Raw genomic sequence first — 23,671 nt, 5'->3', positions numbered from 1 at the left:
ATGGAGGCAGAAATGTGCACATGTTTTCATCTATATGGGGGGTTCTATATGATTTAGGGCCAAAATGACCCCAAATTCACACCATTTAAAAATGGGAGGTGTTTTAGGGCCCACAAGAGTTGGATCCAAAGGAAACCTGCAGTCTATCCTATGTATGACTAATACCGGATACAACAAATTAAGTATTTATTTCTTCATTTGTTGCAGAAAACAATATAAAAGTGAAACAGTATCATATTAGAATATATAGGTGGGAGGAGGCACAAGTCAGAAAGTCATTACTGTACTCAAAATTCAACAGTCCTGCTGCTGCATGCCAGGCAAAAATTCAGCAAAAGGTTGTTTTTTGCTCACCACAGCATCTTCTTGCAAAAAGAAATTTCTGCTCTTCACTTACATGTTAAATATCCATGAAGTTTATGGACAAATTAAGGAGGCAGTAAGCTTAGGCTTAAAAACACTTCTACCATATATCATGTTTTGGGGAGGACTACAAAAATAGCCATTAGTAGGACTGCAATTCCTATCATCCCTACCAATGCTCAGGAATGATAACAGCTGTAGACTAAAACATCGGGATCAAAACTACAAAATGTTACTTTTGGAGCTACAAATCCCAGAGCCCCATTGGAGGAAGAATTTTGGAAGTTGCAGTCCCAAAAAGGAACTTTTCCAAGTAGCAACCAGACTGTGAAAATCTTCCACAAACTAGCAATTAAAGTGCTTTGTTAGAAAGTAGGTTGTGGAATTTCTTGCCTCCAGAGCCTTAGCTGGCCTCTTCTCTCAGTTTTTCGGGACACGTAGATGGGGAAGCAAGTGAAAGTTGACTCTAGATTTAACTTTATTTCACGTTGTTGTGGCTAAGGTGGTTGATCTTGTTGCTGATCTGCTTGGTGTGTTTAGTTTTTATGGTGCTTTTGAGTTAATGTTGGACACATTTTATTTCATTGGGCAATATTCCAAAGTCACAAGCAGACTTCCACTTGTTCAGTGAAATGCCTCCTTCTCCTTTGCACCTTCCTCTGATCTATTCCAGAGCAGTTTCCCAGTCCTCCAAAGAATAACAGGGAAATCCTTTCTGCCCAGCACTATCTGTTCCATAGGCCAACAGACACAGTAACGTAAAACTGACTAAGAGTTATGAATTTTAGTAATCTTCTGTTTGCATTTGGCTCAGAAAAGCAATGAAAAGTCTTGCAAAAAAAGGCCAAACCTCTATATTGTCAGCTGTTCTATGAACATGTGGTACCAGCTGCCCATGAAGTTCCAGTGACTGACCTGACACAAACTGCCTTTTGCTATGTAGTGTTCTTGTTGGTATGAGACAAATGTAGCAAAACAAGTGGACATGGATTAATTTGTGTTCATGGTTTATAGTAAAATGTAGGCTGCTTGCCTCTCACACCCTTATTCATTGGACAATACTAATTCTCACTGATCTCACTGGAATGATAAACTCAGCAAAATGGTGAGCAACTCATCACGCACATGTACACCGAATTAAGAGCTGGCACACTGAATATTCATCACAATTCAGTGGTATCAACCAAGTTTTATTCTGAGTTGTGGAAACATGAAAAGGAAGTTTATACAAAATGAAACTGGAGAAAGTATCTGAATGTAAGTAAATTCCTAAACACCGTGTTTGCTTCTTTAAGACAGATCGATTTCAAAGCTAAATATATTTAATGGAAAACCAATTCCACTGACTGCTATAGAAATCTGTTCTAAATAAGCACCTTTACAGTCCACATTCTTCCATGTATTTTAAAGCCATACATTACCTAAGCCAATATCTCTTGCTGTTCACCATTTCATGTAAGGGATGCCATTTTACTAGGCCAGTGTATATACATTCTTATACACTGATTTTTTATACATGGATTCAAGCGTCCACGGTTTGAAAATGTTCAAAAAAAAGTATAAATTTCAAATATCAAACCTTGATTTTCCAATTTTTGTAAGGGATCCCATTTTGCTATGTCATTATATTTAATAAGACTGGAGCATTCACAGATTTTGTTATCCATGGGGGATCTTGGAACCAAACCCCAGCGTATAACAAGCGTCCACTGTAATGGGACTTGAGGAACCATGGATTTTTATAGGCACTGGGGGTCCTGGAACCAAACTCCAGCAGATACTAGAGGCCTACTGTATTATTCAGAGTCTCATTTCTTACAACTTCAGTTCATTGGTTCACATACTATATTCTTCCACGCACCTTCCACATGACAACCCATCAGATGGCTATCATGTCACTTCTCAATATTCTCTTCTCTAGGCTATATATACACCCAACTCCTTTAGCCATTTTTCACAAGAATGGGTTTCCACACTTTTTGCCATCCTAGAGCCCATTCACACTACATAAGTAGAGTGCCATGTTTCCACTTTAACTTCCATGGTTCCATCACATGGAATCATCAAGTTTACAGTTTGGTGAGGCACTGGAGATTCAGACTGAGAATTCTAAATTCCCTCCCAAAACTACAAACCCTAGGGCTGCATAGAATGGAACCATGGAAGTTAAAATTGAATCAAGACACTAATTCTGTAGTACAAATGGGACCCTGGTCATGTCTCCAGATTACATGTTTTGAACAGAAAATGGTGCCAGAGAGTAAAAATGACATCTACTTCATGTCATGTAGCAAGTGCTCTGGACTGTTTTTATATATTTGTAATCATGGTACCTTCAATGATTGTGACATAGCCTTTCAACCATAAACTAAAAATTTATCACAGAGAGGGGGAGATTTTGACTAGTACATCCCAGTGACTAAATGTAAACAAAACACTACCTTTAAGGAGCCCTGGTGGCGCAGTGGTTAAATGCCTGTACTGCAGCCATTGACTCAAAACCACAAGGTTGCGAGTTCAAGACCAGCACAAGGGGCCAAGCTCGACTCAAGCTTGCATCCTTCCGAGGTCGCTAAAATGAGTACCCAGACTGTTGGGGCAAATTAGCTTACTTACTAATTAGCTTACTTGCTGTTCACCGCTATGATGTTTGGAATAGCGGTATATATTAAAAAAAAAATAAAACAAATTAATGGCAACAATAATCAGCCCAGAACATATGACACATTTCTTTGACTGGAAGATAAATGTGGCATCTGGTCTAAAAACCTTTCTGCTATAGATGTGAACAGCTATATGTACAGTCATCAAATGCACATGTCAGCCTGAGCATGCAGCCTTTCTACTACATGAGCAAAAGGACGTTTTCAGCTAAACAGAGTTTCAATGTTGTCTGAACCAGCAAACTAAGAGGAACACAAATTAAAAGTGATTTAACATCCTAGCTTGTTCTGAATTTGCTGGCAATAATCTTCCAGTTCAAACAATATGGTTCATCTTAATTTTATCATTCCCAGTGCAAAGCAAGCAAGAAGGCTCATTCATAATTCTGTTTATCATGGCAAAATTATTGTTCAAAATCATTGGGTCTCTTAACGTTGACACCATTTTCAACAGGCATGAAGAAAAGTCAAGAAACACATACATTTACAAATTTAAATATAGAATTATCTGAATAGACTCCAAACACAGACTTTGACACTAAATGAACTTTTTCTAGGTATTTGAGGCAAAGCTAGTAATAATAAAAATTTTAAGGGTTATGGACTGACTGCTCAACCAATCACCCAGCTGGACTGAATAATCTGCAAAAACAACCACCACAAGAAGTAGAGAGGAAATCCTACCCTTTTAAAATATAATGGCTTATCTGTTTTTTCTATCAGAAATAGCAATGAATACTAAAAGCCTATTTCGATAGGAGTTTTGAGACTAGGTGAAATGAAAAGTCACTACAAGGAAAGATATGTCCCTCCCAATATTGATAAGGGAGCTACATAATAACAAAAAAGGATTTATTACTTTCAACATCATGTTAAACCAACACATTATTTGTTCTAAGCAAATAGAAGTTATACTATTGAAAGATAATGTGGGAATCTTGGATCAGCACATATGTGAACCAAACATAGTGTAACATTTTAATAACTGTGAATGTACAATTCAACACAAAATTCACACATATGAAATTTACTCTATTTAAATAGACCAAACCCAAAGAAGTAATTTTGCTGGTTTCTGATTGTCAAATGGCCATGGTGAGGGGCAGGGTATAGACCACCTGACAAACTGCTGTGCTTTTGAAAGAAATGTATCTGTTGATGATAATTCACACAGTGTGGAGATAAATTTTATCTTTTTGCCAGCAGCTCTATGTTAAAGGACAGAGTATAAATAAAGTAAAAGATAAGATATGGGTGATAAAAATTATCACTTGCTAATGTTTATAAACCAAATCCTGTTAAAGGCACAGAAACGTGTTTTAAAGATGCTGAGTAGTAGCACAATAAAGAGTCTCAGAACAACAGTACATGAGGCTGTTTAGACCATTTCTGTTCCTTTAATGGGATTCAATTTGTAGACAAATTGATTTCTGAGAAAACATGTCCAAAGCCCTGTTTTTATCACCGATGCTGCCCTTCACACTAAGAAGACCAAAAGAAAATAGATCTTCTATGAAGTTCATGCTCAAGAATTGGAAACATCAATATTCCAGTGTCCAATACAACAATATTATTGTTTTTGCTAGAGCTGATTTGGTGCACAGGTGGTGGTGGTGGCTGATTTAATCTACTAAACTAAATTTCAATACACTCTGAATTGATATAGTGAGGTTCACAAAAGAAAAGAATTTAGGAAGCAGATTAGAAAAGAAGTTATCTTAAAAAGCAGGCTGCTATTAAGATAAAAGCTACACCTAGAAATCCTAATTAAACTACTGAATAACCAACCGCCTCCTGACATTCAAAGGTTGCAGTACAATCACAGCAGAAATTACACAGCTTCAGGGAGTCATTATGAAGTAGCCAGGACTCAAGAAGACATCTTTCCCTTATTAGCAAACTCAGTGCATTTTATCCTCTTTCTTGTTCTGTATCCTCACAGCTCTCTACTCTGTTCAACTGACAAAACCTATTGAAACACATAACCATCTACTGAAGTTTGTAGAGACAAGGTTTTTGAAAACATCTGTCATTGAGAGCGAGAGAGAGCAGCTATTTGGACTCTTTATGTACAGATGACAGGGTGCTCTACATTTTTAAAAACTCTAAATCCAGAACCAAACTGGGCTGATTTGGACATAATTTAGGAGAAGTCTAAATTTAAAAAGGTGTAAGTGAGAATTAAGTTATTGAGGTATTGAAAATACATTACAAGTGGAAGGCTAGAAATACAGAGCATGGACTATAGAACCCTTTCAGCACAATTGGGTGGGGTTGTTTTAATAGACACAGCATGGAAGACTACAAATGAACATAAGGTTTGCTTGTGTAGAAAAGAATTAATGTAGAGCCAGTTCAAACATTCAGCCAATAAGGAACGGGAAAACGGGAGGGGGGTTGCAATATTAACGTACATATCAGGATGTGGTCTTTCCATTTTACTAGATGGATGGGAAACCACAACTCCCAAAAGTCCTAGCTAGCAAAGCCAATGGTGAGAGATTATGGAGGCTGTCATTCAAAAACACCTGGAGGCCACAGTTATGCACCCCAATGCACATACTTAGCAAAGTTGTTATGAAATCAAACATGGATATGTATTAAAATATATGAATATTCAGGACTCTTGTATGGTATGTATGTTTAGTAGAGGAGCTGATTAGGACATGGATTTGGTTTATACCTAGAAGCATCTCTGAATGGTCCTTTTGTATGTTTGAAATCTAAAAGACGGTTTTCAGAGATATTGTTCCAGATGTGTCCTTGGTAACAAAACAGTCAGATGATTTTATGGAAAGTACAGCATTTTAAAAAAAGTAGTGGAACATTATAACATCTTGTAAAATCAGAAGCCTATAAAAACCAGCATGCCAGTGTGGTATAGTAGTCTGATTGCTGGACTATGACTCTGGAGACCAGGATTAAAATCCCCCTTGGCCAAGGAAACCACTGGCTGCCCTTGGGAAAGTCACACCCTCTCAGCCTCAGGGGAAAGCAATGGCAAATTCCCACTGAACAAATTTTGTGAAGAAAACCCTATGATAGGCTCACCATAGGGCCACAAGTCAGAAACTACTTCAAGGCATACAACAACAACAACAGAAAACCAATTCCAATTATAACTTACTTCAAAAATCAACATGCAAAAGAAACTTAAACAGGAGTTCCTAAACAATACTGTATATTGCAGAGTAATCTTGAAGCAAACTATGGTGAGATTTCTTGTATCTCCTGAGCTGCAAGCACCTCCCAGTGAATGCAACAGGGCTTACTTCTGAGTAGACATGTACAGGATTGCACTATTAGATCAGGCATGTTTAAGATCATTTCTCCCAATTTAGATACACCTAAATCTGTCTGAGATCAGGCTACCAATACCAAAGAAATTCCCCTACAGCCTCATTTGTTTTAGTCAGAGCAGGAAATAGATGAATACATTCCCCAACCCTGTAATACAAAATTTAATGAGGCCACATTTCCTCTGCCTTGAAATGGCAGAAGCCAATGCACAAAAGACAGCACAGAGTTAATGAGAAAATTATGCACTGAGTATCTTGCACTACACGGGCATTTTATGCTATGCCAATAGCTAACTGCACCCTGTTAAACTGTCTTGTTAGTCACATTTAAAAAATAGAAATGGGAGCAACATCCACCCAGTGTTAAATGGGAACAGAAACAGTCTTTCTGGACTTTTTAGAATGAGATTTTTCTTAGAGATTTATAAAATCTTGGAAAGGCTGGGATAATCTGAGGGTTGTTTGCTAGCATGCTATAGCTCCCTTCTTTTTCCAAATTTACCTGGCCAGATTAAAAACAGATACTGGCATCAGTAAAGCTGATGTAGCTACCCAAACATCTCAGTTCCAAAATATAGCATCAACTATGTTTTAGCATTCACAAGTGAAGTTAGAGTAAAACAGATCTAGCATGAAGAGCTGACAATAAAAAAAGGAAATTGTTGTTGTTCATAGAATCATAGAGTTGGAAGAGACTGCACGGGCCATCCAGTCCAACCCCCTGCCATGCAGGAAATCCAAATCAAAGCATCCCCAGCAGATGGCAATCTAGCCTCTGCTTAAAGACCTCCAAGGAAGGAGACTCCACTACACTCAGAGGGAGTTTGTTCCACTGTGGAATAGCCCTGTCAGGAAGTTCTTCCTATTGTTGAGGTGGAATCTCTTTTCCTGTAGCTTGCATCCTGTAGCTTGTTGTACGCCTTCAACTCACTTCTGACTTAGAGACCCTAAGGCGAATCTATCACAGGATTTCCTTGGCAAGATTTGTTCAGAGGAGGTTGGCCATTGCCTTCCACTGAGGCTGAGAGCATGTGACTTGCCCAAGGTCATCCAGTGTGTTTCATGGCCGAGTAGGGAATTGAACCCTGCTCTCCAACCACTCCGCCACACTTGTTCTGTGCAACCTTCCAAATGCTAGTGAACTACAACTCCCAGTGTTCTTCACCACTGATTATGCTAATTAGTGCTGCTGGGAGTTGTAGTTCAACAACATCTGGAGAGCCATCTTTCTTCTAATATCTGCAACCCATAAGATTGCTGCAAAATGGTTTTAAAGGTCCAGATAGATATACTTGTGTCTTGAGAGGCACAAATACATATATTAATGAACTACTACATTTCCAAATGAGGGTACATTTTCTGAAAACTTGTGTTAACACTTAGTATTGGTAAAACACACACACACGTATACATACACACAGATTCCAAATGGCAAATTTTAGGAATGTAAGCTTTAAATCATGCAATTAACCAAAGTTGTAGACCACAGACAGTCATATTTAATGGTGTTCATCCATCACAGAATGAATAACACAGGTGAAACAGATTTTTTGGTGCTTTTTCTACAGTTCTCTCCACAGCAGATCTGCGAAGGAAGAGAATTAGGTGAAGGCATGAGCAGGTATCTCCTCACATAGCTGATATAGCCCCAGTTAATCAGGGTAATATTTTATCACCTTTATATTTAACAGCTAGCCTGGTAGTAGTAAATGATTACAACACAGGAGGCTGGCAAAGACCAGCAGCCAAAACAGGGATATTTGAAAGCAAGGGAGCAAGCCATCCCACATCCACACGCCTGTTCAATAGAAGGCCACTTTTGTTTAACTATCCTGTTGCAATGCCAAAAAGTTTGGCTGCTACACTGGTTTTGAAGGCAACAGCATCCCTTCTCCCACAACCAATACAAAATTCCAAGCTTCCACCCTCTCAGACTTGTTTTTTAAAAGTCACAAGCTAGCACTTTTTTGTGTACTTATTCACAAGTCTGATGGACTAACAAGAAGAAAAATATTTGTGAACTGGTAATCAAAATTTGTTCAGAGAAGGTTTGCCTTTGTCTCTCTCTAAGGTTGAGAGTGTGACTTGACCAAGATCACCCAGTGGGCCATGCAAACCTCACATTCTCTCATCTTCAGGGGAAAGCAAAGGCAAACCCCCTCTGAACAAATTTGGCCATGAAAACCCTGTGCTAGGGTCACCTTAAGGTTGCCATAAGTCAGAAATGACTTGACAGCACGCAGTAACCACCACCTTGAAGAATCTGCCAATATGTATGCCCAAAAGATGTCCTGGTTCGATAACTCCTAAAACATTAATCAAGTATTCTGTCAGAATACCAGTTAAGTATCTGTCCAGAAGAGAGCAACCAAAATGGGAAGCCAAGTTTTTAAATGGAACAGTTGGGGGATCTGGGTATGTTTAACCTGAAGAAAAGATTCAGAAGTTATTATTATTATTATTAAGCTTTATTTATAAAGTGCTGTAAATTTACACAGCGCTGTACATACAATCTTTTTAATTGGACGGTTCCCTGCCCTCGGGCTTACAATCTAAAAAGACATGACACAAAAGGAGAAGGGAAAGATGGTGGGGAGGGGGCCTCTCTAGAAGGATAATACATATAAAATACATAGCAATACAGGAAGTGATTCAATAAAACAGACAACAAAAAAACATCAAATAGCAAGTGACAATTATGCAATGCCTGGGAACGCTTCTCTGAACAGGATGGTCTTCAGCTCCATTTTGAAGCTGGTTAAAGAAGTGATGGCTCTTGCTCGTGGGGGAAGAAGGTTCCAGGAGTGAGGGGCAGCGAGTGAAAAGGGGCAAATCCGGGATGGGGCAGAGGAAATCCTGGGCTGTGACAGCAGGCCTTGACTACCAGAATGGAGGGCCCGAGTGGGAAGGTGAGGAGAAAGAAGTGATATAATAGCCATATTTAAATAAACATTTATCTAATGGGCTGACATGTACAAGATGGAGCCAGACAATTTTCTACTGCTGTAGAGATTAGAACTTGAACTAATGGATTCAAATTCCAAAGAGAGAGATTCTGTCAAAACACTAGAAAGAATGTTCAATAGTAGGATGGATTGCCTCAAAAAGGGATGGACTCTTTCCCATTAAAGGTTTTTAAAGAGAGGGTGGATGGGCATCTCTCACAAATGCTTTAGCTGTGGATTTCTGCACTGGTGGGGATTAGACATGATTATCCTTGTGGTTCCCTCCACCTCTACAATTCCATGATTCAAAAACAAAATAGAAAAATAATTCCTGAGCAACTCATTAATGGACTTTTTTTCATTTTATATGATCACTAGTAAAATTACATGGCCTTAAACAGATTGAAATAATTATTTCTTTGACACACTAAAACTCTGAAACAAAGTTACACCACTATCACATATGAATACATTGTGTCAGGGCTCTCTGAATGAAGCCTTAACTGGTGGTAACCCTTTTCTGCTGCCATGCTGCACCTTACCAGTCTGGAAGAAGGGATTCGTATGCTCCATACTAGTAGCAGGGATGGTCATCCTAGCACTTGAACTACCCTCCTCAAACAATACAGACTCTAAAGATATGTGTTCAATAGATAGGTGTGCCATCTACTAATTGAAAAGTTACTACAGGTTTACAACACGTATGGGTGGGTGCTTGCCTTCAGGTTGCCCGTCAACTTACAGTAAACCCATGAAGTTCATAGAGGTTTCATTGGAAAGAAGTACTCCAAGGTGGTCTGCCAGTTCCTTGCTCTGAAATATAGCCTACAGGTATTCATTGGTAGTCCCCCATCCAAGTCCTAACCAGGGCTGACTCTGCTTAGCTTCCAAGATCAGGTGGGATCTTGTGCCTTTGGTGTATTTAGGATGTGTTCAAACACCTGCACACATTTAAATTTAAGTCAATGAGTTTTAAAAATAAGCCACTCCCTAGTCCCCATTCTTAGTGTACTGGACCCAAACCACAGCAGATACCTAGGACTCACTTGTCTTGCGCTTATCAGAAAACAAGGCACACACATTTAAATAATAAAGTGCAGCCTTGTTTTAAGCAGTAAGATGAACATAGCTTCAAGGTCACAGCAGAGCCTTCACAAAAAGGTTGCAATGCACTTGTTCCCCAAATGCATCAAGCTCTCACAGTACAAATGAATGAGAACTACTTCCATGCTCACCTCATTGGTTCTAGCAGTGTGTACCAAATGAAGAAGTAAGTTTTGCTAACCTTTCCACTGGCTACTGTAGCTGCACCTTCCACAGCAAAGTGACAAACAGTAATATAGAAGTTTATAAGTCCCCACCCCCCAATGTACCAGGGGCAGAACTGACTACAACTTTTTCTTTCTTTCCTGGAAACTTATCACAGACTGGCAGCCAACAGCTTCTGGGCAATACCAGTCCACAGGCCACCATTTTGAGTAGCATGACTTGGACTGGATCTACACTGCAGAAACAGTCCATTCGGACATCATTTTAACTGCCATGGCTCAGTGTGATGAAATTCTGGGACGTGTAATTTTGTGAGGTATTTACCCTTCTCTGTCAGTGACTCTGGTGCCACACAAACTACAACTCCTAGGATTCCATAGCACTGAGCCATGGCAGTTAAGCAGTGTCAAACTGAATTAATTCTGCAGTGTAGATGCAGCCAGAGACTTCCGTGCCTGGACCAAATCTTGATATATCCCATCCTTGTCTGCCATTCCACCTGCTGTGAGGAAATAAGGTGCATTTGGTCTCTCAGTCCCTAGTGGTCATAGCTATCTGTGATGGCGATGTTGGTTTTCTAGGATGCAATTGGCTTTGCTCAAAAAGAACCAAAGTTGGTTCCAGGAACCGTACTTGCCCCGCAGTGTTTTCCAAGTGGTCAGGACACCTCCTGGGTCTGCACAAAAAGACAACAGAGAAAATTTTCTGCTTGGACCTGGGTCAAAACGCTGTGGTTCAACTTTACCTTGCCTTCTCTCTTTTCACATAACTTAGGACTATCTATGTACAAACACAATGTGCACATTGCAAAAAGATAGAGAGAGAGCCTTGCCCTGTGGTGCGTTGTCGGCTGAACAAAATTGAAACCTTCCCCGCCACAAAATTGCACACTTGTCTATAAATACTGAGCCACACTGGGTTGCTAACAAAAACACTGAGGAGGCCGTCTTGAAACTCAGAGCGCCAGAGTTTAGTCATTTGGGGACTAGGGCTGAGCAGAGGGGGGCCGAGGGTGTTCCTCTTGTGTTTTGATGCTCTTTCCCCCCCTTTGGAGCCCTTTCACATTGCAGCACCCGCAAAATCTGCATAGAGATTTGCATTCCTGTCTGCCTCCAGCAAAGATGCAACTCTTTGCAGACGCTGCTGGAGTTTTCCACAAGTGAAAGGGAAATGAAAGAAACCGGGGGAAGGGGCTGAGGGAGAGAGGTCTGTCCTGGACTTGTACTGAGCTAACTTTACTTTAAAAATAAAATAAGATGCTGTAAAGGAATGGAGCTCCTTCCACTGTTTGAATTCAAAGACCTAGCCGTGTTGGTCTGGAAAATCAGTATGCAAAGGGATCTTGCTGCAGCACCTATGAGACTAATTTAAAGAAAGAGCGTTGAAAGGCTGCAACAAGTATCTTGTTGGCCAATAAAGGCATCACTGATGGAGTTTTGTTAAGTGGCTTATAATTTTTTAAAAACTGAACCATTAAAACAATGCATTATTAGTTTCTCCAGAGCTGGGAGACAGTCCGGCCCTTGGCAGTTCATTGAGAGATAGATATTTTAAAAACTTTCCACTTTTTCATCTTCAACTTCACACAGGCTCCATCCGCACTGCAGAAATAATCCAGTTTGAGACGGCTTTAACTGCCCTGGCTCAGTGCTAGGGAATCCTGGGAAGTGTAGTTCTGTGAGACACTGAGCCTCCTCTGTCAGAGAGAGAGCTCTGGTGCCACAATAAACGACCATTCCCAGGATTCCCTAGCAGGGAAAGGGTGTTTCAAACTGGGTTGTTTCTGCAGGGAGCTTGGGACCAGTGACAGAAAAGAGAAATCAAAATAGATAAGTAAATAAATAAATGGGGGAAGCCTGCCAGGTTTGTTTTCTTTCTGCTGACTGACTGCAGCTCTGACTCCAGCCCTTCAGACTCTCCGTTAAAGCCTTTAGGCTGCATCCAGACTGGAGAAATAACCCGATGTGGCACCGTTCTGGACCCCACAACAAACTCCAATTCCCAGAATTCCATAGGAAAGAGCCAGACAAAGAGTTAAAGCAGTGCCAAACCGGGTTATGTCTTCAGTCTGGATGCAGCCAAAGCAGCCTTTCTCTCTCAGCTGGTAGAGCAATTCTCTCGCTTCCCTTCCCTCCCATTATTTATTTATTTAATGCAAATAGCTGCTGCTGTTGCTGCTGGAGAGAAGCAATCCCTTTAGCCCCCCCCCCTCCCCCAGGAGGCTGTTTGCAAACAATAAGCAAATAAGAAAGCGACAACAACCTTGCAATGCTGTCCTCCTCTTGGCCAGCGGCTGCCCATCAGCTTGGGCCTGGGATCCCCGGGCAGCCGTTGCCGGGGCAACCGAGGCGGCCCCTCCGCCCCCCCTGGACCCCGCCCCCTCCCTTTCAGCTCCTGAGGAACTCTACTGCTCACCTTTCCAGCCCAGCTTTGTTTGCCTCCCTCCTTTTGCGCTCTGCAGGAGGGAAGCAGCCTCCCTTCCCACTCTCCTTCTTCCTCCCTTAAAGAGAGCCAGGGAGCCTCTGGGGGAGGGCGGGGAGGAGGCCCAAGGCATTGCAGCTGGGCGGCTGAGCAGGGAGTGGATTCCTCATTTATTTGTTTCATTTTTATGCCGCCTTTCTCCCAAAAAGGGGCCCCTAAGGCGGCTCACGAGATCAAAACACCTTTTAAAAAAAAATAACCCAGTTAAAACACTATCAAACCAAGACTGAAAACATACAAAAGTTAAAAAAAACAACAACCATAATCTAAAACACATCTCCCATATACACTCGTCCCTCTATATTTGCAGCTTTGATATTTGGTGATTCAATCATTCACAGATTTGATTAATATTTTATTTATTTACGGTATGTATATCCTGCCCTTCAGCCCTAAAGGCGCTCAGAGCAGCTTACAGTTATTATTATGTTCTCTCTTGGAATATCTAGATTCTCCAGTGCAACTCTACGGTCAACTTTAACTAAAGGTTGCACTGAAAGACCTAGAGGTGCTTTCTGCACCACCATTTGGGACGTCCGGAGGACGTCCCATTTTAAAAAAGGGGCGTCTCTTATAGACGCCCCTGGGCCTAGTACGGACTCCGTCCGTACAAGATGGCGCCGGCCCTTCTACATGGCCGGCGCCATCTTTGCGTATCGGACGCTGAGCGTCCATACGCGTCGCGCCGCTTGTGACGTAGCGAGCGCGCCCCATTTTGGAGCTTTTTTTTCGGTCCGCGCGGGAGTCGGGCCGTCTGAAGGCTCCGGCTCCCCCACGGACCTACTGGCGGCGGTGGCAGACCGCCGCAAAGCGGCGGTCTGTACCCCGCCAGAGATTCATAGAGAGAACACTCCATTAGGCCTTTGTAGCTCCTCCAGTGCAGCTCCATGGTCAGTGTCTGTTGGACACTGAGGGACCTAGAGATTCCTAGAAAGGTGTCCTCTCAGGTTAAAAACATGGTGTTTTTGTTATTTGCGGGTTTTCCATATCCACGGGGGTCTTGTGCCCCTAACCCTAGCAAAGAAGGAGGGACCAGTGTATAACGCCACCCCTGTCCTCCTGCCTGAATAAAAATGTTTTTACTTGCCAGCAGGGAAGGGGCCAGGCTAGCCTCCTGTGGAAGGGAGTCCCAGAGGTTGGGAACAGCCACCTAGAAGGTTCGTTTCTGCATACTTTTTATTTAGAGTTGTATACACTGCAGTGTAATCATCCACCTGGCACACGTGACATTGAAGATTTTTCTCACCAGCTCTTACAATGGGTTAAGCGCCAGTAAAGCTCCAGTAAAGTGTTCCTGAAGTGCAAGGTGTGCAACCTGGTCACAATTCTGAAATGTCAGGGAAGTGTCCCCTCAACTCTACCATCCTTGAATCGTTCGCAGAGCAGCCATTTCCAATTAACGGGAACTTTGCGTCCATAGGGAATGACTGCTCTGCGAATGATTCAAGGACAGTAGAGGTGAGGGGACGCTTTGCTGATGTTTGAGAAGCGCAAACAGCTTTCACACGTTTTACTGGCGCTTAACCCATGGTCCACACTGGCTCTATACCACACCATACTAAATACCTCACCATACAGATCCTTAGTAATGTTTTTTGTACTAATATTAGGTATAAATAATCATTCCCATATATCACTGAACATAATGGCAAAGGTTGTCAAATCAACATCAACTCATTGTGACTTTATGAGACATTTCCGAGGCCCCCAATCTTCCACCCTTCTGCTCAGGTCCTGTAGGCTCAAGCCCACGATCTCCCCAATTGAGTCTATCCACCTGGCCTGCCCTCTTCCTGTCTTTCTAATGCTCTCTACCTTCCCCAGCATCATTGTTTTTCCAATGATCCTACCTTCTCATCATGTGGCCAAAGTACAATAGCCTCAGTTTTCTCTGGCTTCCAGGGAGAGCTCAGGGTTCAAGGACCCATTTTGTTTGTCTTTTTGACCATCCATGGTCTCCTCGGCACTCCTCTCCAATATCACATCTCAAAAGAGTTGACTTTCCTCTTATTCAGTTTCTTCGCGGTCCAGTTCTCACATCTGTACATGGTAAGAGGGAGAACAGTGGTTTGGATTATTCTAACTTTAGCGTTCAGCTGTTTATCTTTACACTTTGGGATTTTGTCTAGTTCTTTCATAGCTGCCCTTCCCATTCCTAATTTTCTGATTTCTTGATTGTCGTCTTTGTTCTGATCAATGCTTGATCCAAGAAATGGGAAATCTTCTTTGTTATCTTGGTTAAATTTATGTAACTCCTCCATGGTCTTTATTTTTATTTTCTTTATGTTTAACATTAGGCTTGCCTTTGTGCTTTCTTTAGTGATTTGTTCCAAGTCTGTGATGCTTTCCATTCGTAGTACATATCTTTAGACTGTTGATGTTCCTTCCTCCTTTCTTTACTCCTCCTTCTTCTGTGTCTAAACCTGCTTTATTCTGTATACAATTTGAACAGTTAAGGTGATAAAATGCAGCCTTGCCTGACCCCTTTGCCAATTGGGAACCATTCTGGTTCTCCATATTCTGTTCTTACAATAGCCTCTTGTCATAAGTACATGATTCTCATTAGGACTATCAAATGCAGTGCCACTCCCATTTTTTTAATGAGCATTCTATACCATTCCATGATCTGTGCAGTCAAAGGCCTTGCTATACTCTCTAGAACACATGCTGATTTTTTTCTGGAATTCTTTGGCTCGCTCCATTATCCATCATATGTTTGCAGTGTCATAAGTTGATGGAAGTCATAAGTTGATAGAAGTTACCACCACCACCAACAAAAACAATTTCAATCCTGCCCTGTCTACACTGATTGAATTGAAAACCTGACTGACCTCTCTGAGTGCTTTGCTTGCATAAGACTGGGCTTTATGGTTAATAAAACAAACAAATGAGAACTGTTTTAATTTAGCAGGGCTGGTTTTAGCTAGCTAAAGGTTCTGAACTCTTTCACTCAGTCCCATTCATCTCTTGCACAAATTACCTTAAGTTAACAAAATAAACTGAGGCTTGTATTCAGCAATTTGAGCATAACTGTTTCACAATGGGCCTTATCACATGAGGGTTTTTGCAGCTCAGATCCACAATCACTGCGGGTCCAGCCATGCGTATTCACATTATAACATGATGTATTATCAGACATGATTGCTTTCTATGGGGGGGGGGGTCGTTCCGAGGTGGATCCACAGTCAATTCGGAGTGACTCCTCATTTTTATGAATTTGGTAACAAGCGAATTCACAAAAATTCTTTCCAAGCTCACTTCAATTTCACTTCAAATTGGTCTGGTGTAGAAGATCACCGCAATCTCGCCCCCAGTGATCCCCTGCAACCTGTCCCATCATCCCTTGCCTCCTCCTTCACCCCGATCTCTCCCCCTCTGCCACTCTGCCACCTGTCCCATCATCCCCTGCCTCCTCCTTCAGCCCAATGAAAGATGACAGCTAAGGAGGGGGCAGGGAAGGATGATAGCGTCCAGAGCCCCACTGAACATGCTCAAGGATGCCAATTCAAATAGTTGAATTCCTCTGGTGTGGTTATACAATGGGCACTCGGTCCGCTTTGCCCAAGTAGAGACCACAATTTCATTCCTCAAGTATGATAATACATCACGTGAATTGCCTTGGATCCGAAGTGAGTCTGCTCCCCCCTAGCTTCGAATTGGAGCTCCTGTTTCACATGTGATAAGGCCCGATGTCATCTTCAGCTGAGACTAGTTGCATGAGTTTTTCCTAATCTCCAAGATGAGCCATCCCTTTACACACTCAGACCTTGTACACCTACCAGTCTTCCATAACATAATACAATAAACATCTGACAACTGGCCTGCAGTTCTTCAGCACTAGGTGAAAACCCTTTGAAATCTTCCTCCTTTTCTTGAGAACTAAGGGCCTATACAGACTGGCACTTTTGTGCCGGCCTGTGGGTGAAGTCAGGGCACAGCGTCCTCACACTGGACGCCCTAACTCCATTCCCATGGCAACATTTTGATGTGCACTGGTCCACACAGTGCACACACCATTATGATGTATCTCCGGCACTGCATACACACAATGCAGCGCTGAAGGGGCATCATAAAGCCATGTCACCACAGCTGCCGCATAAGATTGCTGCAGCCTCGATCCAGCCAGTAAAGGGGCGGCTCCATGCCACCCCTTAGGGGCAGTCTGGAGAGCCCCTAATTCCTGAGCAGCTGCTATGAAACACCTCAGAAGCACATCATCATCTAGCACAGTTGGTCAAAATCCAGTGCTTTAACTACTTTGTGATCATCATCATCTACTTATATTTTATACTGTATACTCAAAATACTTTTAGAATTTCCCAGAGGCAGGGTGTATGTAAGCAATGACAGGATAACTAACATTCTTGAACAAGTTACTATTTTTTAAAGTATTGTTTACAATTATATTCAATTATTTATCTTTTTAAAAGCCTGCTGACTTAAAACTATAGTTAAAGTTAGCTATATCATATTGACTCAAGCTCCACAAACCATGGAAATGTGAAACAAATGTGTGTGCCTGGACAGAACTAGCCTACACTCAGATGTTGTGCAGTATCACATGCTGTAATTGCTCGCAGCTTACCAGGCAGTCACCCATGGTGGCCTAAATCCAAATGGAGAAAATGAAGTGTCTGTGACCACTAAAGAGGCCCAGTATTCTCTTGGTCCTGTATTGCTTTATGATACAGCTCAGCCTTACTATACTGGTAAAGCAGAAGTGGATCAAGTAAAGACCTAGGGCTCCACGTGGCCCACAAGTTAAGTGTTGCAGTCTTTGACACCTCTAGACTTCTTAGATCATACTTTTTGCAGCCCCAAAGTTGAATTGCTTCCCCTGGAATCCTCCAAGACCATCTGCACTTTTTTAACAAGAAAAAAAACAAACCTGATTTTTTCAAACTGCTAGTTACTTCCTCTTCCCCTGCCCCCCCATTTTCACATAGTCCATGGTCCCCCCCATCCCAGGGCTCAAAATTACTTCTAATCTGATACTATTGCATACTTTCCTACTTCCCCAGTTTGGAAGGGAAGGCTCCATTTAATCGTCTGCCATCCCACTTTTTCGTCTGTTTAAAGATGTTCCTCTTTCTCTCACCTCCTTTCACTTTGGCTTATATTACTGCAAACTATGAGTTTAAGTGTAAAAGTAAATGGTGCTCAACTGAGCAAGAGTTAGAAGAAGGAGTGGAGTCTTTCTTTTCTGAGAAGGCTCAAACAAAAGCAAACTGCTGAACCTCTGAACTTTGGAACAGAACCTCCTGTGCTGTGCTGTGTGACTGCAAATGACTTCTTGAGCAAAGCAAAAGGAATAAATGTGAATTCAAAGGCTTTCACGGCCAGCATCCGTAGGGTTTTTTGTGTGTTTTTCAGGCTATGTGGCCGTGTTCTGGAAGAATTTATTCCTGACATTTCACCTGCATCTGTGGCTGACATCTTCAGAGAATGGTAGCATGGAGGTATGGGGGCGGGGGGTATACGTACTGTGCAACCCTTAGTTGAGAGGAAATATTTACATGTTAATATCAGTGGTGGTCTGTTAGTTAATGGCAAGGCCTCAGGGTGGGAGGATTCTCCAAAAGACCAACGCACACATTAACATGTAAATCACTTTCTCTCAACAAAGCATCACACAGTACAGTGGTGCCTCAGGTTACGAAAGTAATTCGTTCCGCGGCCGCTTTCGTAACCCGAAAAGCCTTCGTAAGCCGAATTGCCATAGGCGCTAATGGGGAAAAGCCGCGATTCCGTGCGAAAAAGCCGAAAAAAGCACCAAAAGTTTTTTCGTATCCCGAAAAAACATTCGTAACCCGGAACAATAATTCCCTATGGGATTTTTTCGTATCCCGAAAATTTCGTAACCTGGGTATTTCGTATCCCGAGGTACCACTGTATATATACCCTATACACCTCCATGCCACCATTCTCTGAAGATGCCAGCCACCGATGCAGGCAAAATGTCAGGGATAAATCCTTCCAGAACATGGCCACATAGCCCATAAAACCCCGCAAAAAGGCATAACAACACTTTGTAAAAAGCATGAAAAGGGGAGAGCCCTGCCATTTAGTAGGGTCTTTTCTTGAAGAGATACTCTTTCAATTACAGCATTCCCAGAACTGTGCTCATGTACCCCATTTGTCATTTGCAAAATGTTGGAGGGTATGCAGTTGCTCACCCTGTGCTACTGGAAGCCTCACTTGGTTGACTCATGTCTATTTATTGTTTGTACCAGTAGCTGGAACTGTGAAAGAAGATGGGGATCTCCTCTAATGTGGGAGTCATAGAATCATAGAATCATAGAATCGTAGAGTTGGAAGAGACCACAAGGGCCTTGCTGCTAATTAATTGGGGTCTTAAGTATTTATAGAAACATGTGTACAGTTGGTTTTATGTAAATATATACAATTGTTAATATAACATTAAACAAATGGACACTCAATGTACACTATATTCAGACTTGAAATAATGGTAGAAAGTGAATATAGGGGAGGAGAATAGGAGGGCATATGGTTCATATTTCTTCCTTAGAGGATAATCCTGAACCCATGTGCTCAAAACTTATCCCTATGATGTTAAACTATGGGTGTTTGGCATCCATAGTTGGTACAGAGTGTATCTGTAATCTTCATAAATACTATTCCCCCCCCCCTGCCCCTGCTTTGCTTAGTTGCTAAGGGCACTTCCTTTGTCTCCTTTGGTAATTGTTCCTTGTGGTCTTTCCAAAACTGAAAGCATAATAGTGAGATTAAAGGACAGGTAGGAAAATATTACAGTGAGTGTGTCTGCTGGGAATGGTGCACTTTCTCTGCAGCCAGCTGTTGGTTTCATCCATTATAACTTAATGCACTCAGTTCATCATTCATTCTTTGTAGACAATTTAGTGTCTAGAAAATGCTTGAAAACTAGCTTTTTGTATATTCTTACATTTGTGCACATACCTTTCTCCACATAAAAATGGGATAGTACTCTAGCTGTGCATGAGCCACAGTACTGCAAAAATAAACATGTACTTGGACTACAGTCAAACATTTTCATTTTGTTTTTATTTATTTGTAGTTTTATTTATTTGTAGTAGACACACACCTTGTCTTTGGCTGCAGGCAGGTGGCCAGCTAACATCAGCACCAAAGCTTTGACTCATTCTTATTGGGAAAGGGTGAGGAAAAGAGCCTTCTTGGATACAATAGTGTTCTTCTTTGTGGCGGAGTGTCACAAATGAATCACTAGGAATTAATGAGTGTGATTAATTCATGAAATGCTAACTGGGAGAACTGGAACAGATTCCACTATTAAACGTTTTTCTGGATGCACTTTCCTTTACTCATTTTATGCTTCACCTTGAATCATTTTCCGAACTCATTGTGCACAGGCCTGAACAAGGTCTTTTGACCTTCATCTGATGCTGTCTGAGTTTCTTCTTGTTAATGATGGAGGACATCAAAATTATTCTCTCATTGCCAAAGGCTGTTTCTTGTCTTTTCTTATTTCTTCTCTTTCCCTTTTTTATGAAGTGGGAAAGTAGCATTTGTGGTTTGTGTGCATTATGGAAAGTGAAACAGTGGTGTGGATTCAGCAGTAGGGAATGCTTACCTTTTGGTTCCACAGTTTGGAATAACTGCTGCTTTCAGAAGCTCAGATAAAAATGTATATCCTCTTGGAAAGAGTTGAACAAAACAGTCTGGACACCTTTCAGCAAGGCCTGAGTCAGTGACCTCTGCTTATCTAGGCTTCCCAAAATATATGGAGGGTAACCAGTGGGAAATCATTCTTAATTTTGAGCTGGTTTCCTATTTGTTATCTTGTTGCACATGTAGCAAAGCATAGCCTAACAAATGAGCCTTGGTTTCCAACATCCCCTGCTTCTTCTGCACCAAAAGGAATTCACAGATTTCATACTCTCAGAGGGATAAAATAATATTGTCAGAGGGATAAAATAATTACAAGACTATGAGAAGCAACACTGTTTCTCCATGAACACTGTTCTGTTTGTTTGCTTATTTATCTCGATATATATACCCTAGTTTTCAGTGATGAACTCTAACTCGAATGAGTTGGCTATAAAAATCTATGTCAGACAATCATCAAAAGCAAACCTAAAATAAAACAAATAGCTATTAATCATTTTCACATTTTAGAGTTTTGGAGACCTTTTTCCCCTGGAAATGTTTGTCTAGTAAGCCTAATTTACTTTAACCAAATTGCAGAGCTATAAGTGAATGCATGCTGTGTAACCTGATAATGACAAAATTAGTATCACAGATTGCCATGCTGGAAGCACAAGATTACTGGAAGTCCATATACAATTGCATATAAAATCATTTGATATATACTAGGCTCTGTTAATGCATAAAAGTATATTTGCTTTCACTAGACTATTTGGAATGGTACTAGAAGGCGTGAACAGAGCCACCAAATAAAGAAAACAATAACAACAAGGCCAAGGAGTGTATTGATATACTGGGATCCAATCAAATAATTCAAACTGAAAGTACATCTACATAGTAGAAATAATGCAGTTTGACACCACTTTAAGTGCTATATCTCTATCCTATGTAATCCTGGGTTTTACAGTTATACAAACTCATTAGTCTTTTCTGCGAAATAGTGCTGTTGCCTCACAAAACTACAAATCCCAGAATTCTGTAGGATGGAGCCTACAGTGGTGGTGTCATAGTGCATTATTTCTACAGTGTAAATTCACTCTGATAAGGTCTATAAAAATAACCTAAGGAGGATGAAGGCATAAACATTTTACTCTCTAGAAGCTAGGAATGGACAACTGTGGTGAACCAGATGCTTTTGTTTTACAACTCGCTTAATGCCTCCACCATAACCATAAGCTATATTTGTCAGGATAGTAACAGATGGTGACTCCATGTCAATTGGGCAGTTCATAGAATCATAGAATCGTAGGGTTGGAAAAGACCACAAGGGCCATCCAGTCCAACCCCCTGCCATGCAGGAAATCTCAATCAAAAGTTTTCCTCCCTCTTGAAAAAGTTACTTTTCAAGCTCTGGTATATATTGGTTTTTATGTGAGCCTCACCAAGTGGTTTCTATAAAAATATTAAAGAACTTTATCACAGCAGGCTATAGAAGTGGAATTTTACAGGATAAAAACATCTTTGACTAGTACTTACCACATGACACAATGTCCATCCTGCATTCCATTGTTTACCTTTTAACTGATGGGCAAAATCCATCAATAAGATTCTCAGTCTTGCTGTTGTTCCATTACTTCTTCCCAGAAGGCAGCATTTGGCAGCGCAGAAAAAAGATTACATGATCATGGACCACAAAAGTGCTATTGTGGGGAAAAGTGTGGGGAAATAATGCCAAACCAGTATGCTTCTATTCTAAAGTTAGCACAGTTGTGGCAGAACAGCACTATGGTGTGAACAGCACTATGGTGTGATAAAGTCCTAGAACAATAAGCATTTTAAACATATGCAAGAAAAAGTAGACAGGCAAATTTGAAAGTCTCATCCTCTCAGGGAAGGATGGTCTTCAAGGAGCTAGCAGATGAAAGAGGGATGAGCTGACTCAGGACTCCTGACTCCCCAGGAATTCTTTTAAATTTTGTTTTAAATTATTTCCTTCCTCTGCGCAGGGCACGACGGTGTTTGAGTAACCTTGTTGAATTGGAAACCTAGTTTGGACTAAGAATGCTAAGTGTCCAAGGAGAAGTGTTCTGAGAATCATCCTGAGAAAACATAGCAAACTTAGAAAGTAACAACCAAATCATTGTAGGCAAGAGTTGCATATTTTATACAATAAATTTATATGAAGTTTGCAGAAGTAAACCTAGTCTATTCAGGGAATAGAAACAATCAAGGCAGTGAAATGTCATGAAACCTATGATTCTCCAAAACTCTATTTTCAGTTTTCTAAGCCATACAAAATGTGCATTGTGGAACATAAAAACAGCATCAGTGCTAGAAATAATTCCACAAATTAAACCATCTTAAATTCTGGACCCAGAGACTAGCCACAATCAGCCTGGGGTGATTGGGATAGGCTATCTACTCTGCAGCTTATATTGATTCTGCATTTAGAAGACAATAGCAGGGCTTGTAAATGTGGATTCAACAGATTATTTTTAAAAAATGGAATAGAGAGAAAGAATTTTTTTTTAATTTTGGTGCTTTGTTTTATTTGACCTTGAAAAGGATGTCCTATACTTCTTTTTTTTAAAAAAAACAACACACCAATCAGTGTAAAGTGAGAGGAGGAGAAAATATTATCCTTAGGGAGGAGTGAATGTTTTGACAGTTAATAGGAAAGGCTGTGGTTTAAAAAACAATGATGATACTCTGTCTGAATTCTAGGATTCAGCACAGAAAAATGAAATCCGTTCCCATACTTTAAACCTCAGACTGAAGAGAGAGAACAGAGGATGGGGAGGGCATAAGTTACAGTGTGAAAGGGCAGGAGGAATGGGCCATCTTTTACTGAGTGCAAAAAGCGAAAGTTAGTAGTAAGAGAAGTCGTCTAATAGTGAAATTTCTACATTTCTTGAACACTATGGTTAACAAAGATGCTAGGAACTGCTGAAGTGTGCTCTCAGCAGTTTTGTGGGCTTTATCATGTCAACATGATTCATGTATTGGTAATAACGGGCCTCCTTGAGAAAACACTTTGAATAATTTT

The 23,671-nt window shown here is 41.1% G+C and overlaps 1 protein-coding gene across 7 annotated transcripts in view; it reads right to left on the bottom strand.

Moving 5' to 3' along the window:
- PRR5L (proline rich 5 like) overlaps nt 1–13,058 on the bottom strand; it is a 90,119-nt gene extending 77,061 nt beyond the window's left edge. For 2 of the 7 annotated variants that reach the window (XR_006101484.1, XM_042446086.1), the window contains exons 1-2: nt 12,955–13,050; nt 11,173–11,215 (exon numbers count right to left, since the gene is read on the bottom strand). The gene's annotated coding sequence lies outside the window, so the exon portion shown is untranslated. Of the gene's footprint in view, nt 1–10,012; nt 10,212–10,505; nt 10,770–11,172; nt 11,216–12,801; nt 12,900–12,954 lie in introns of those variants that run through there. The other 5 variants (XM_042446088.1, XM_042446087.1, XM_042446090.1 and 2 more) reach the window with 5 other exon arrangements.
- Nucleotides 13,059–23,671: the final 10,613 nt, after the last annotated feature.

This window comes from Sceloporus undulatus, chromosome 1 (assembly GCF_019175285.1).
Source record: "Sceloporus undulatus isolate JIND9_A2432 ecotype Alabama chromosome 1, SceUnd_v1.1, whole genome shotgun sequence".
Classification (NCBI taxonomy): Eukaryota; Metazoa; Chordata; class Lepidosauria; order Squamata; family Phrynosomatidae; genus Sceloporus; species Sceloporus undulatus.
Note: the sequence above shows the minus strand (reverse complement) of the source record. Positions and strands in the feature narration are given on the sequence as shown.